The 13,153-nt window shown below is 43.3% G+C and overlaps 1 long non-coding RNA gene across 1 annotated transcript in view; it reads left to right on the top strand.

Annotated features, from left to right (window-relative positions):
* The window catches only part of LOC108802094, a 92,905-nt gene that overhangs the window by 18,226 nt on the left and 61,526 nt on the right, over nucleotides 1-13,153 (top strand). The window contains exon 2 of the long non-coding RNA XR_001942195.1: nucleotides 7,451-7,525. This is a non-coding gene — a long non-coding RNA (uncharacterized LOC108802094). The remainder of the gene's footprint in view (nucleotides 1-7,450; nucleotides 7,526-13,153) is intronic.

Below are 13,153 nucleotides of genomic sequence, written 5' to 3'. Positions count from 1 at the left end.
TATTATTGACCCCCATTCCCCCCCTCCCCCCAAAAAAATAAATAATTTTGTTGTGTCTTACAAGGGATTCATTCTTTTAGTTCCTTGGAGGGGGTATGCGATATACATTACCTACCTCTTGTGATTGTTTATTCGTGACCTTCTACTAATTGTTAATCCCTCTATCTTCCCACCGGTTATTGATTCAAGTGAAAATATGTGATATATGTAAGTGTTGTGTGTGACGGACTGAACCGTCACTGGTGCTGTTGGAGGAGCCTGGGGGCTAGCCTCCTTCCAACTGACTATGGACCCAGAACTATGGAGACCCCCCTCGGACTTCTTGGGGTTACAATGAACCATTCTACCAGGTTTATGTGTGGGGGGATGTACTGTACATGTTTCTGAGGGGTTCTTATAGTGGGACCTATAGAGGTACTAGATGGTCTATATGGAGGTGTCTTCTTCCCTCCCCTACTACCATTTTTATGCAGAATATGTACTCTAGTTATCTAGGGTGGTCTGGCCAGTTCTCTATTTGTATATATGATAGACCCATTTGTGACAGGAAGTGTCCAAGGTATCCTAGTGTATTCAAAGTCACATATCTGTCGTTTTTCTTGGCACTTAAAAGATATGGGTATACCCACCTATATTGAATTCCGGCCTCTCAATTTCGTCGTTTTGCTAAGGTCCTACGAGAGAGGTCTGGATACAGAGAGATATGTGCTCCCTCAAAGTCTATATCTCCCCGCTCTCTTGATCTTTGCATTATCGTTTGGCGTAGTTGGAGCGAACATAATCTACATATTACATCCTTTGTTCGACCCTGAATTAGGGGACCATATACTCTATATACCCTGACCATTTCTATTTGTTCCATTGTTGGTTTATCCAGGTATATATTCAATATGCTCTGTACTATGTTCATTAGGTTGCTCATACATTTATAAGCTGATTATATAAAGTCTTTATGCTCTCCTGCATCTCATTTTGACCATCAACCATGGGCTGCATTAGCTTCTCAATCACATCAATTCTATTATTGAAGCTTAATAAGTCAGTTCTCAATTCTTCCATACCTGATTTATGGAGCTCTTCTATACGTCTGAATCCGCCCTCCATATCGCCTTTTGTAGGTAGAGTTTTTAAGTAACGGTCCAGTCGGTTTATTATTACCTTCTCTAGGATCTCCCCTCGGATTCCAGCTTGTTTCTTACGGCCGGGGAACCCCCCGGATCCCCGTGGATACACTGGGGAGGCAGGGGAGTCTGTAGCGCTAGTAACGCCGCTGCTCGGTTCCGACCTCTCCCGAGGACAGCTCGGCTCTGTAGCGTCTCCTCCCCCTGACAGAAGGATGGGGACGTGTTTCCGCTTGACCCCGTGTCGGCGTCAGGTGACCCACGGGGGAGCGTTCCGCTCGCTCTACGGAAGAAAGCCCCAATATCTACCGCCAAGTCCGTGGACTCCGACATCTGCGGTGTCTTCTTTCTTTTCCCGCTCTTCCCCATCTTTTCGGCCAGAGCGGGGTTCGCAGGGATCAATGCAGTAAGTTTTCAGTGATCTTGCTCTATCATTCAATCTTGCTCAATCGAGTCTCTCTCAGTCCATGCTGAATAAGGTGAGGTGCTGGAGCTGCAGGTGCTCACACCTTACTCCGCCATTGTCTCTAGGCCACCCAACTACTTTAACCCTGATAGATCGTTGGAGATGTGTTCATCTTTGATATTTTATAAACTCCTTGCCCCGTCCTCTATGCTCTTTAAGGAAGATCTGCCCTTTAGAATCTTTATTTTTTTCCAAACAATGCCACCTTCCTGTGTTTCTTGTTCAAGTGTGAGGAATGCCTCCATCCCGACTGCATGCTATTAGTGCTGACCACTCTTCTCTATGTTCGAGGGGTTGGGGTCACTATGGTATGCAGGCACATATTTGGTGGTCATGCCCTGTAATCCAGGTGTATTTGCATCAAGTGGCTGCTTATATTGCTTCCGCAGCCATTGCCACCGAGGGGGTCGAGAGTTCTTCCACAAAGCAGGGATAAACGCCCTCGCCGCATTCACTGAGTCTATCAATAAGGAGCGCTTGTACACTTTCCTCGAAAGCAGCCTATGGTGGAGGAGGAATACCGATGCATTAAAATTCAAATTGATCCCTGTAATAGTATGTATCAGGTCAGCTACACTGTGCCAGAAGGGTGTGATCTTTGAACAATCCCAAAAAATATGTTTTAGGGTTCCCACACTAGCATTACATCACCAGCAAAACGATGAGGAGGTAGGGTACATGGAATAAAGAACTGAAGGAACTCTGTACCATCTGGTCAGCCGCTTGTATCCCGCCTCCTGGTATTTATTTGTAATAGATGATTTCGTAGCAAAGAACAACATGCGGTCAATCTGGGAGGGATTAAGCTCCATCCCTAGATCTATTGCCTGATAAAATACGGAGGTACATCGTTTGGCGGGGCACACAGACGGCATCGACGGAGTATGCTTAGTAGGGACAGCTTTCATACTAATTTTTTCAAAGTCTGTCAGAGGTCTCAAAATGGTACTCCTATCTTTAATGGAGTTAAGGTCTGCAATCTGCATTGCATTCTAGTGTAATAGGTGAGGTGTAGGAATGTGCGGCAGCGACTCCCAGCCTGCAGCTTTTGCAAAGTGGTGAACCCTAGAGTGGTCAGCATTTGTTAAAGCGTTCAGTAGTGGATTATGCAAGCCAGGGGGAAGTGGGGATTACCCACAAGTGGTAACGTTGGAGAGGGGACCCGGAGACAGGGCAGAGAAGGCAAAGATGCCACTAGTAACCCGCATCGAACAAACAAGTTTTTCCAATGCGAAAGGGGCAAAGAAGGTTGTATCCACGGGAGTCCCCACAGGGGATAAGGAAAGTCATCTTGCTCCAGTGCGACCACAATTTTTGTTGTGCATTGCAGCACCAATCCACCACAAAAGCCAGCATGACAGCCTTATAATAAAGAAAGGGGTCTGGAAAACCCATACCACCTGCCAGCTTCGGCCCAGACAAGATCTGACAGCGGATTCAGGCCCGTTTATTAGCCCACAGGAAGGAAAGAAAAACCAACCGTATTTGTTTAAGGTAGGTCGCAGGGATCGAAACCGGGAGAGTCTGGAACAAATATAATAGCCTGGGCAAGATTGTCATCTTCAAAATCGTATTTCGCCCAAACCATGTAAACGTGGGGTTATCCCAGGATCCCGTAAATCCTCCGATATGCGACGTTGGAGAGGCAGAAAGTTCGGGGAAAAGACTCTATGAAGATCTGATGGAAGCATAACCCCTAGATATTTAATATAAGAGTCTGCTCATTTGAAAGGGAAAGACGACTCAATTGGATTTCTGGAAGAGATACATTAAGAGCCTCAGATTTAAAACAAAATTTCTTAAAATCCGACAACGTTCCGTAAATCGACATTTCCGACAAAAGTTTGGGGAGAGATACCTCTGGGCGTGTTATATAGAATAGAAGATCATCTGCATATGCGGCTATTTTGTGGTGCCTCGAGCCAACCTCCAGGCCTCTGATGTCTGGAGAAGATTTAATTGTCAGTATGAGAGGTTCCAGAGTAAGTTTGAAAATGTGGGGGGATAAGGGACAACACTGATGGGTCCCATTGGATATAGAAAGAAGTTCAGAGAGCCTCATTGACCCTGACCACCGCAGACGGGTTAGAGTAAAGGGCACCTATCCAGTTTTGCATATTGGTCCCCCGACCCACATAGCCCAATGTTTCCCACAAGAAGGTCCAATTAACATGGTTGAAGGCCTTCTCCGCATCAATCGACAGTAAGAGAAGGGGTCTTGACCAAGCCTGCACCAATCGAATGATATTCAGAGTTCGGATGGTGTTGTCCCTTGCTTCACGGCCCGGCACAAAGCCCACTTGGTCAGGGCCAATGAGGTCACCCACAAGCGGAAGAAGTCTAGAGGCAAGTATCCGAGTTAAAAGCTTACGGTCTACATTTAAGAGCGATATATGGCGATAGCTTGCACAACTGGTGGGATCTTTACCTTCTTTAGGGATTACTGTAATCTGGGCTCTCAGAGTCCCTAGGAGGAACCAGCCCTTCCAGAATCGAGTTAAAGGCAACGAAAAATTGAGGACCCAAGGTGTCAGGGAAGTGTTTGTAGTAGGTCAACGTGAACCCATCAGGGCCAGGGGCCTTACCGGGTTTCATCGTTTTTAGAGCCCGTTCGAACTTCTCTCCCGTAATGGGATCCTCCAGCAGCAAGCTATCGGAGTCCGACAGACGCTTCATAACTGGAATAATAAAGTACTCGCGTATTGCACATTCCCGGGACCCGGGACAAGAGCGTGCATCTCGCAAGGCATTGGCCAGCATCTTAGCAAATTTATTACCGAATTTGTAGAATGAACTACGTGATTTTGAAAGTTGTGCTTTTACCCTACCCATTAAAAGCATAATAAGTTCAGATCTGGTTTTGGCAAGGGCAGCCCAAGTATCTATATCTAGAGACGTCTTATGGCGTAGTTCTAATGTCTTAAGTTTAGCGTATAGATCCTCAACCAAGCGGGTACGTTGGCGTTTACGAAACGACCCCATCTTAATGAGCGCCTCCCACAAAGACAACGGATTTTGAGTGGGGGAACTATTTTCGGGGGAAAAAATGCTTGTTCATGCGTAACTCAGCCTCTAATGCCGTTTCCTGGAGGAACGACTCATTCAGGTGCCAAGTAGGCAGGGGACGTGTATCGGGGCCCTACCGTAGACACAGGTGAATGGGGGAGTGATCCGAGAGCACGGTAGAGCCAAAAGAGAGTATGATAGGTAGGGTAGAGAGAAGCGAGTATAATCCCTATCAACCGGGTACAGGATGCGCCAAGGGTCTATCAGTTGGAGATCAAACATTGAATTCTTAAGACGTTTCCGCTGTGAGTGGGTAAGATGAGAAACTCCCCTCAAGGAGTCAAGATGAGGGTCCAGAACTAGGTTGAAGTCTCCCCTAAGAACCCAGACCCCCTCAGCAAAAGCAACCAACCGAGACCAAAATATTTCAAGGAAGCCTATCTGTCCAGAGTTCAGGGCATAGAGGGTGGCAAGCATTACACGATGATCCTGGACGTCCCCTTTCACCAAAGCATCCTACCATCAGGATCTGCATAATCAACGTAGGACCAGGAGGGGGACCGTGATAGAACCATACTGACCCCTTTGGATTTAGAATCAGGCGAAGGGGCATGATAGGAAGTAGGGAACCTATAATTAGCTAACGTCGGGATTTTATCAGCTCTAAAATGGGTTTCCTGTAAAAATATAATATTGTATAATAATTTAGACAGGAGCCAATCAACCTACCAGCATGTCTTTGGAGTGTAGGAGTAAACCGGAGTACCCAGAGGAAACCCACGCAAAGCACAGGGAGAACATGCAAACGCCTTGCAGATAGTGTTCTGGCAGGGATTCGTACTAGGGACCCCCAGTGCTGCAAGGCAGAAATGCTAACCACTACGCCACTGTCCTCCCCATCTATACCATCTGATATAGAGGTCTACAAATCCTAGCAATACATTATAGAGCAATGCCGAATAATATAAAGCTTCATATGATGTGCTGCTCCTGGGTGCTGGCCTGATGTCTCTAGCAGATGGTCTCTGGAGGGCTGTGGAGGGTCTCGCGGGTGGGTTTGGGGCTGCAGAAGCACTGTAAGCAGCGCAACATGGTTCCCCAGGAAGGAGGAGATGTGCAGGTTGGTGCTGTAAACAGGCAGCGCGTGGTTCACAGGAAGGCTGCCAAGGTCCCCAGCAAGCATGGGACCTCAGGGCAGCCGCTTCAATTAAAAAAAATGTAAAGCACCAGCATTGGTGTTTAGTGTTGGGGCATTTTCAGGATTACTCATGAAAATGCCCTGTATCGGCACCAATAACGGTATCTGTGCATCCCTGAATTTTATATTTTTACATGGGTGTATAGACCATTTATATCCACTGTACATATACCCATTTTCCTGCCCACAACATGATCTGTGGTTTGTGATGAGGCCTGTGACAAAATTTGCATGGTTTGTGGCAAGCTGTCTGCTATCTGAATACAGCACAGAGTCGCGCTTTAGCCAGTAAAGATCCCAACAATATTGATGGAACCATCTGGCTGCCTGATTGACAGCTGGATGTCTCTCTAGAGCCTGGGCCAGTTGTGCACCTCCCCTGTCTGTCCCAGTGAGTACTGGAGGGACAGACAAGGGAAGGGGAAATTCCTGTGGGGAGCGTTGACTGACAGTCACTGCTCTCTGCAGGGAGGAGACTGTGAGCGGAGATATTGGCAGTTATGGGATCGCTCAGCTCTTGGTATAGAGCCAGCATGTGACAGCTGCAGTTTCCCACATCGGCTGTAAGTATTGGGAAGTGTATATTTCACTCTCCCAATACTTCTCCTTTATGCTTCATGAAGTTCCTTGTTCTTGTAGGACCTGCTAGCCTGTGTTGCCCACTCCTCAGATGGACTGCTTTTGGATGTCCCAGATGTTCAATAATCCTGTATGGATTTTTGTACTATACATAAAATCCTTTTCTTATGGCCCTTGCTTTTGATACTGCTTTGTCACGAAACTGAAGCATGCTGTTCATGGGAGTGCTTATAGCCTATGGGTTGGCCTACAGTTTTTTTTTTTGTATTCCAAAGACCAGTCCTTCTGTAGATGGCAGTATAATCCTTTTGTTCAAGAATCCTGTGTTCCTCAATTGACTTTTAAATGGCAATTAATTATTGTACACAGCAAACTACATGTCATTCAGTTAAGGCTTACATGTACATTGAAGTGTAAATCTGGTCAGAATGTATTTTCTAGTGTAGAGAGTAAGGAACAATTAGAACCTCTATTAGGTTTTTACTTTAATTTAGGACTTTATTAGTGAACTTTTCCTTATTAGTGAACTTTTCCTTGTTACATTGATAACTCTTTTACCAGACAGGAAGTGAGAGAAAATCTGCACACAATGCATACATGAATTTCTTTATTATCTAAACAGTGCTGTTTCCTTGACTCTGGAAATCTTGCTCACAGACTTTGGGTAGGTAAAGGGCTCTTGGGAGAAGTAGTCAGTATACCTGGCCTAGGGCACCCTGGCTATCCCTCCTACCAGCAGCTGCCACTGCAAGAATTTTACAAATCAGGTGTTGAAACCATAGGGAGTAATAACAGCTGTTTTTCGCTATACTAAAAAGGTAAACAAAAAAAAATGTAAGTATCTAAACCCGAGAGAAAAGCATGGCCATTTACAACACAATATTGTACACCATTGTATTTTTTATGTATAGACTTTTAGTGGTGTCTCACAATAAGTGAAATTATGCTGGAAGTTTGTCTCTCTGCCATTTCCCCACTGATTTAATAATTTTTTTGTTTGGTCTTTTATGTTGTCTCTTGTTGCTTCTCCCACTTTGTCCTCTCCTGGTTTTTCCATTCTGTTTTTTCCCCCCTCCAAAGATTATGCAGAACAGGTCCGCAACCTGCAGAAGATGAAAGAAAAACTTGAGCTTGCTTTAGAAAAACACCAGGATTGTACGTATCTACTCCGTCTCTTCCTTTCTCTGTGTTCTACCATAACCATCCAATTTATCCTTAAGAACGTTTAAGCATTAGAATAGCTAAAATTACCTTTCCTGGCGAAAAATGCTGCTTTTTTCAGCTTTGGTTGCATGACCAAAGTTGTTCACTTGATGTTGGTTAAAGGGCAGGATCTGTCTATTTGATCTCTAGTTCTCCCTTTCAAAATAGATCACATAAGGGACGGAAGCTGGAGCAGTATTTTCTCCAGGAAAGTAAGTAGTTAACCCCTTCATGACTGAGCTTGTTTTTAGTTTATGTTCTTTAATGACTGACGCACTTTTGACATTTTTGCGGTGTGATTCTTCCTCATCAGTAATATACTTTCTTACTAAGCGCACCAACACATATTACCGTATATACTCGAGTATAAGCCGAGGGTGGGAAATGAGGCAGCTACTGGTAGATAGATACCAATAAAATTACATTAATATTTATTTAAAAGAAAAATAACCTAGCTCTGTAAGTGGAAAAGGGGGTACAGGGCTACATATCATGTACTACGGATCATTTAACCCATTCATATTAGCAGAGGATAATTGTAAATCTATTGTTCAGTGCATTCTATATGTAGTATATAGTACATGTACATATAGAGTGCCTGCAACAATACATTTACAATGATCCTCTGCTAACATGAATGGGTTAAATGATCCATAGTACAGGGCTACATATCATGTACTACGGATCATTTAACCCATTCATATTAGCAGAGGATAATTGTAAATCTATTGTTCAGTGCATTCTATATGTAGTATATAGTACATGTACATATAGAGTGCCTGCAACAATACATTTACAATGATCCTCTGCTAACATGAATGGGTTAAATGATCCATAGTACAGGGCTACATATCATGTACTACGGATCATTTAACCCATTCATATTAGCAGAGGATAATTGTAAATCTATTGTTCAGTGCATTCTATATGTAGTATATAGTACATGTACATATAGAGTGCCTGCAACAATACATTTACAATGATCCTCTGCTAACATGAATGGGTTAAATGATCCGTAGTACATGATATGTAGCCCTGTACCCCCTTTTCCACTTACAGAGCTAGGTTATTTTTCTTTTAAATAAATATTAATGTAATTTTATTGGTATCTATCTACCAGTAGCTGCCTCATTTCCCACCCTCGGCTTATATTCGGGACGGCTTATACTCGAGTATATACGGTATATGTTGTTTTTTTTAGAGGACAGATAGGGCTATATATTTATATAACACGTGTACCTAATGCCTCACTTAGGACAAATTAAAATATTACAATTGAGGAAAAAACTTAAAGAAAACCACTTTTTCCCCAGTTTTGATTTGTAGTATTTTTGTTAGAAAATTCATTAAATACATTCATTTGTTTGTCCTTTATTTGGAAAAAACAAATCCCTAGGATTTTCGAAGTGTTTCTGTACTTCTCAGCCTAAAACTAAAACCTAACATTTTAATCTTTTTTTTTTTTCTCTAAAAGCTAAGGCTAAAAGTGGTCATCTGGCATACAATGTCACTGTCACTAAGTGTCACACTTAGTGACAGCAACATACTTTGAAAATCACTGTCATCAGGGATTTAAATAAAAAACTATTAACCACTTAGGGTGAAAAATAAATCTGCTGCTCAGCTGCACATTTGCATTGTAAGGGGTTAATTTTTATATTAATGGTGGTATAAAATGATATTTAAATATATAATGTTTATTTGTTACATTCATAATTTTTTTTACACCACTTTAAAAAAAAAATGTTTACATCTTTATTTTATTTATTTAATTATTTCAAGCAGTCATTGTGAATGAATCTCACTATTACTGCTTGATAATTTAATACAGTTTTGGTTGCTTTAAACTTAAGAACAGCCAATTATAACCTTAGTGACACTGATCCTGCAGCATTTCAGGATCAGATATCACTAAAGGCTTCTGATCGTTCCCACAATGATCCCAATGATGAAAGAAGCCTGCAACATTGTTTCAACAATAGAAACATGTAGCTAAATGTTTCTATTGCTGAAACGTTAGGAAAAAAAGCCGGTATACATCGGGATTTTCCGATCTATACCTGCTGTCAGAGTGACGGCAAGAGCTGTAAATACCGTTCTACTCTCACTGTCAGACACCCGATTCCTGAAAGGGATCTGGTGTCTGAAAAAGCTTAACTCTTTCATTAATGGATGCCTCAATACTGAGGCATCCATTAATCAACGATTATTTCTCAGCGGTTACCAGCATTACAGTGCCCCAAGTAGCTACTTCACACCATCTGAAGGTAATTGGATATCGTACATATAGACAACGATCTAGACATATGGAACGAGAATGGACGAACTCCAGGGATAAGAATTATCATACTTGGTGATACTAACAAACAATGAGGAGGCCAATAAAACATTAGAAGGTAATTTTGGAAAGATTCGGAAGCCTTAGATTAACAAGGAGAAAAATAAGATATGTAAGCGCCAACTGTAGGATATACATGACATGTATCAAAGTGAAGGTAGTAGCCAATAAGACAGCAAAAATACCAGCAAAGCTAGTAGGGTAATAGTGCGTTAAGAAGTGAACATTGTGAAGAAAAGAGCATACAAAATGAAACGGAAAAGAACATTCGGTGGCATAATTCGCTGAATGGTAGTGCAACATGCTGGGACAGTGCAGGGTGAGTTTACTGTGTTTTTCCATTTGGAGGCTATGGTCAGTTTGGCCGCTAATAAGATATAATGCATTAAAGCATGCAGGTTTCTGTAGATTCTGGATACCGAATCGTGCAGAAGCACAGTCCACAGGGTTTTAGGAAGGTTTTTCTTGAAAAGTGTTTTTAACATTTGGAAAACTTTGGACCAAAAGAAAGATGCGAATGGGCAAGTCCACCATATGTGCAGCATATCATCTTTAATCCGGCAGCCCCTAAAGCAAGAACCAGGTGCATATGTGTGGTCTTTGATGGAACCATGTACCACTGCATCATTACTTTATAGGCCACCTCCAAATTGGAACATTTAGGCAGGTCAGAACGGAGGCTCTCCCAATATTCTGCAGTCCTGGTAAACCTGATTCCAACTTCCTCACATAACTGTCTCGAGAAGTGTGGGAGCTTGTTGCGCTGGTAATATAGGGAAGATATTAGCGTAGGACCACCAGGACAGTGCAAACATATGTGCTCAAAAATCGTCAAAGGGGTGGGGGGTTAGATAACTTCTCCCTAAAAAGAGGGGTAATTCAGGACTTCAGTTGCAAGAAGTGAAACCATTCCTCTCTGGGTATGTTTCTATGTTCAAAAAGAGATGCCCAAGCAATAATAGAGGAGGATCCTGTATCTTGCTTCAATCCACCAATCGAACGCTGGGCTGAGAGGCGATGGGCAGGAAAGGAGCATAAGGTGACATCAGGGAACTGGAATACTTAATTGAGTCCCAGATTTTAAGGTTGTGCTTAAGTGGATTCAATTGCGTAGATCAGACGAGGTGGTAGCCAGGACAGCGCAGAGACAGCCACAGGGAAGCTGTCAGTGATATCCAGAAGGGTCCAGAGGGGGGCGCTATATGGGATATGTAAGGAGATTAGGGGAAGAAGCTGACACGCCCGATAGTAATGAGAAATGTTGGGAAGGCCGATGCGACCCTCCCTCCTATGGCGGTATAGAGTGGACTGGGGAACAAGTGGTTTCTTGGAGAACCAAATAAAGGAATTCATGCTTTTTTGTAGGGACCTGAGAGTAAAAGAGGGTATTGCGACGGGGAGAGTCCTAAAATGGTAAGTTTTGGAAGTAAAGTCATTTTGACTGCCGATATTCTGCCAAACCAGGACAATCCAAATGGGATCCAGGATCGCAATAGAGATTTAATGGTGTGGAAAAGGGATATGTAATTAGCTTCATGTAAAGTTTTGTATAATAGTGTAAGGGTTATACCTAAATACTGAATGGATCTAAGTGCGATATTAGTTCGTAGAGCAGTCAGTACGTCAGCTGATAAGGTAATGTTTAGGGCTGAGGATTCTCCCCAATTGAGTCAATCCAGAGGGAGAGGAAAAGACGTCAAGAAGAGATATAAGATTAGGAATGGAAATATGTGGTTGTGCGAGTGTCAAAAGGATATTATCCGCAAAAAGGTTTAACCTTATATTCAACTCCAGCCATCTCCACTCCCCTTTTTCAGGATTGTTGCGAATCAGGATGGCAAAAGGGTTCTATGGCAAGGGCAAAAAGAATTGGCGATAAGAGGGCAGCCTTGTCTTGTCCTCCTCTCGATCGAGAGAAGAACATAGGCCAATAATCTGGACATGGGCACTTGGTGAGGCATAAAGAGCAGATATCCATTGCATGAATGGGGCTCCAAACCCCTATATAGTCAAAATGAAATGTAAATAGTCCCAGAAAACAGAATCAAAGGCCTTCTGCAAATGCAATGATAACAGGAAGCCCGTGATTCACTTAGTATTCAGAACATGGGTCAAATGAATGGTCTTGAACGTAATCCACGAACTGCCATTGAGGTATGAAAACTAGGGATGCACCAATACCGTTTTTTTGGTATCAAGTATGAGTACCGATATTTTGCTTTCGGTACTCGACGACACCGAGTACCGGTTCTTACGCTGGCATGGAGCCGACTTCCCAGGCAATCAGGAAGCCGGGCGGCATGTAATGACCCACCTCCCGGCTTCCTGATTGCCCTGGAAGCCGGATCCATGTTTTTTGGCCGGCTTGAAGCATCGAGCTGGCTTCCTGGCCAATCGGGAACCCTGGTGGCCAGTAATGACCCACCTCCAAGGTCCTGATTGGCTGGAAAGCCGGCATCGAGCCAGCTTCCCGGCCAATCGGGAAGCCAGGATGCAGGTCATTACGTGCCGCCCAGCTTCCTGATTGCATGGGAAGCTGGGTCATGTTCCCCTACAGAGGTCAGAGGAAATCCTCTGTTGACCGGAAGTTCTGGTATCGGGAAAGGTATCGGAGCATTTGGGCAAGTATGGGTACTTGCCCAAATACTTGGTATCTGCACCGATACTAGTATCGTTGCATCCCACCTGATCCCTATGGATTATAGATGGAAGAAGGGTATTGATTCTATTAGCTAAGATTTTGGCCAGAATTTTGACGTCCACATTAAAAAGTGAGATCCGCATGATCTTTATCTGGCTTTGGAATCATTGTCATATGGCCATGAGGAGATCTGCAAGGAATGGCCTTAAGTGAAATGAAGGTCTGCGTCAGGTATTGGGCCAACAGAGGGGCTAATTTTTTATAATGGAGAGATGAAAACCCATCTGGGCCAGGGGCTTTGGAGGAATGCAAATATTTGCTTGCAGTAAGTACCTCTTCAACTGTAACGTCAGAATTAAGAAGATTATTATACAGGATTTATATAGCACCAACAATTTTTGCAGCGCTTTACAAAATGGAGGAAACAGTACAGTTACAATACATTTTACAATACAATTTCAGTACACTAGGGTTAGGAGGGCCCTGCTCGTGAGAGCTTACAATCTAGGAAGAGGGGCAAGTGATACAAAAGGTAATAATTGTTTAGATTGAGTTTTTGGAAGAAGTAAAAGGGCAGTTATGTTGAGATGAGATAGGCTTC

The sequence above is a fragment of the Nanorana parkeri genome, unplaced genomic scaffold (assembly GCF_000935625.1).
Source record: "Nanorana parkeri isolate BGI_ZX_2015 unplaced genomic scaffold, ASM93562v1 scaffold2656, whole genome shotgun sequence".
In the NCBI taxonomy this organism is placed as follows: Eukaryota; Metazoa; Chordata; class Amphibia; order Anura; family Dicroglossidae; genus Nanorana; species Nanorana parkeri.
Note: the sequence above shows the minus strand (reverse complement) of the source record. Positions and strands in the feature narration are given on the sequence as shown.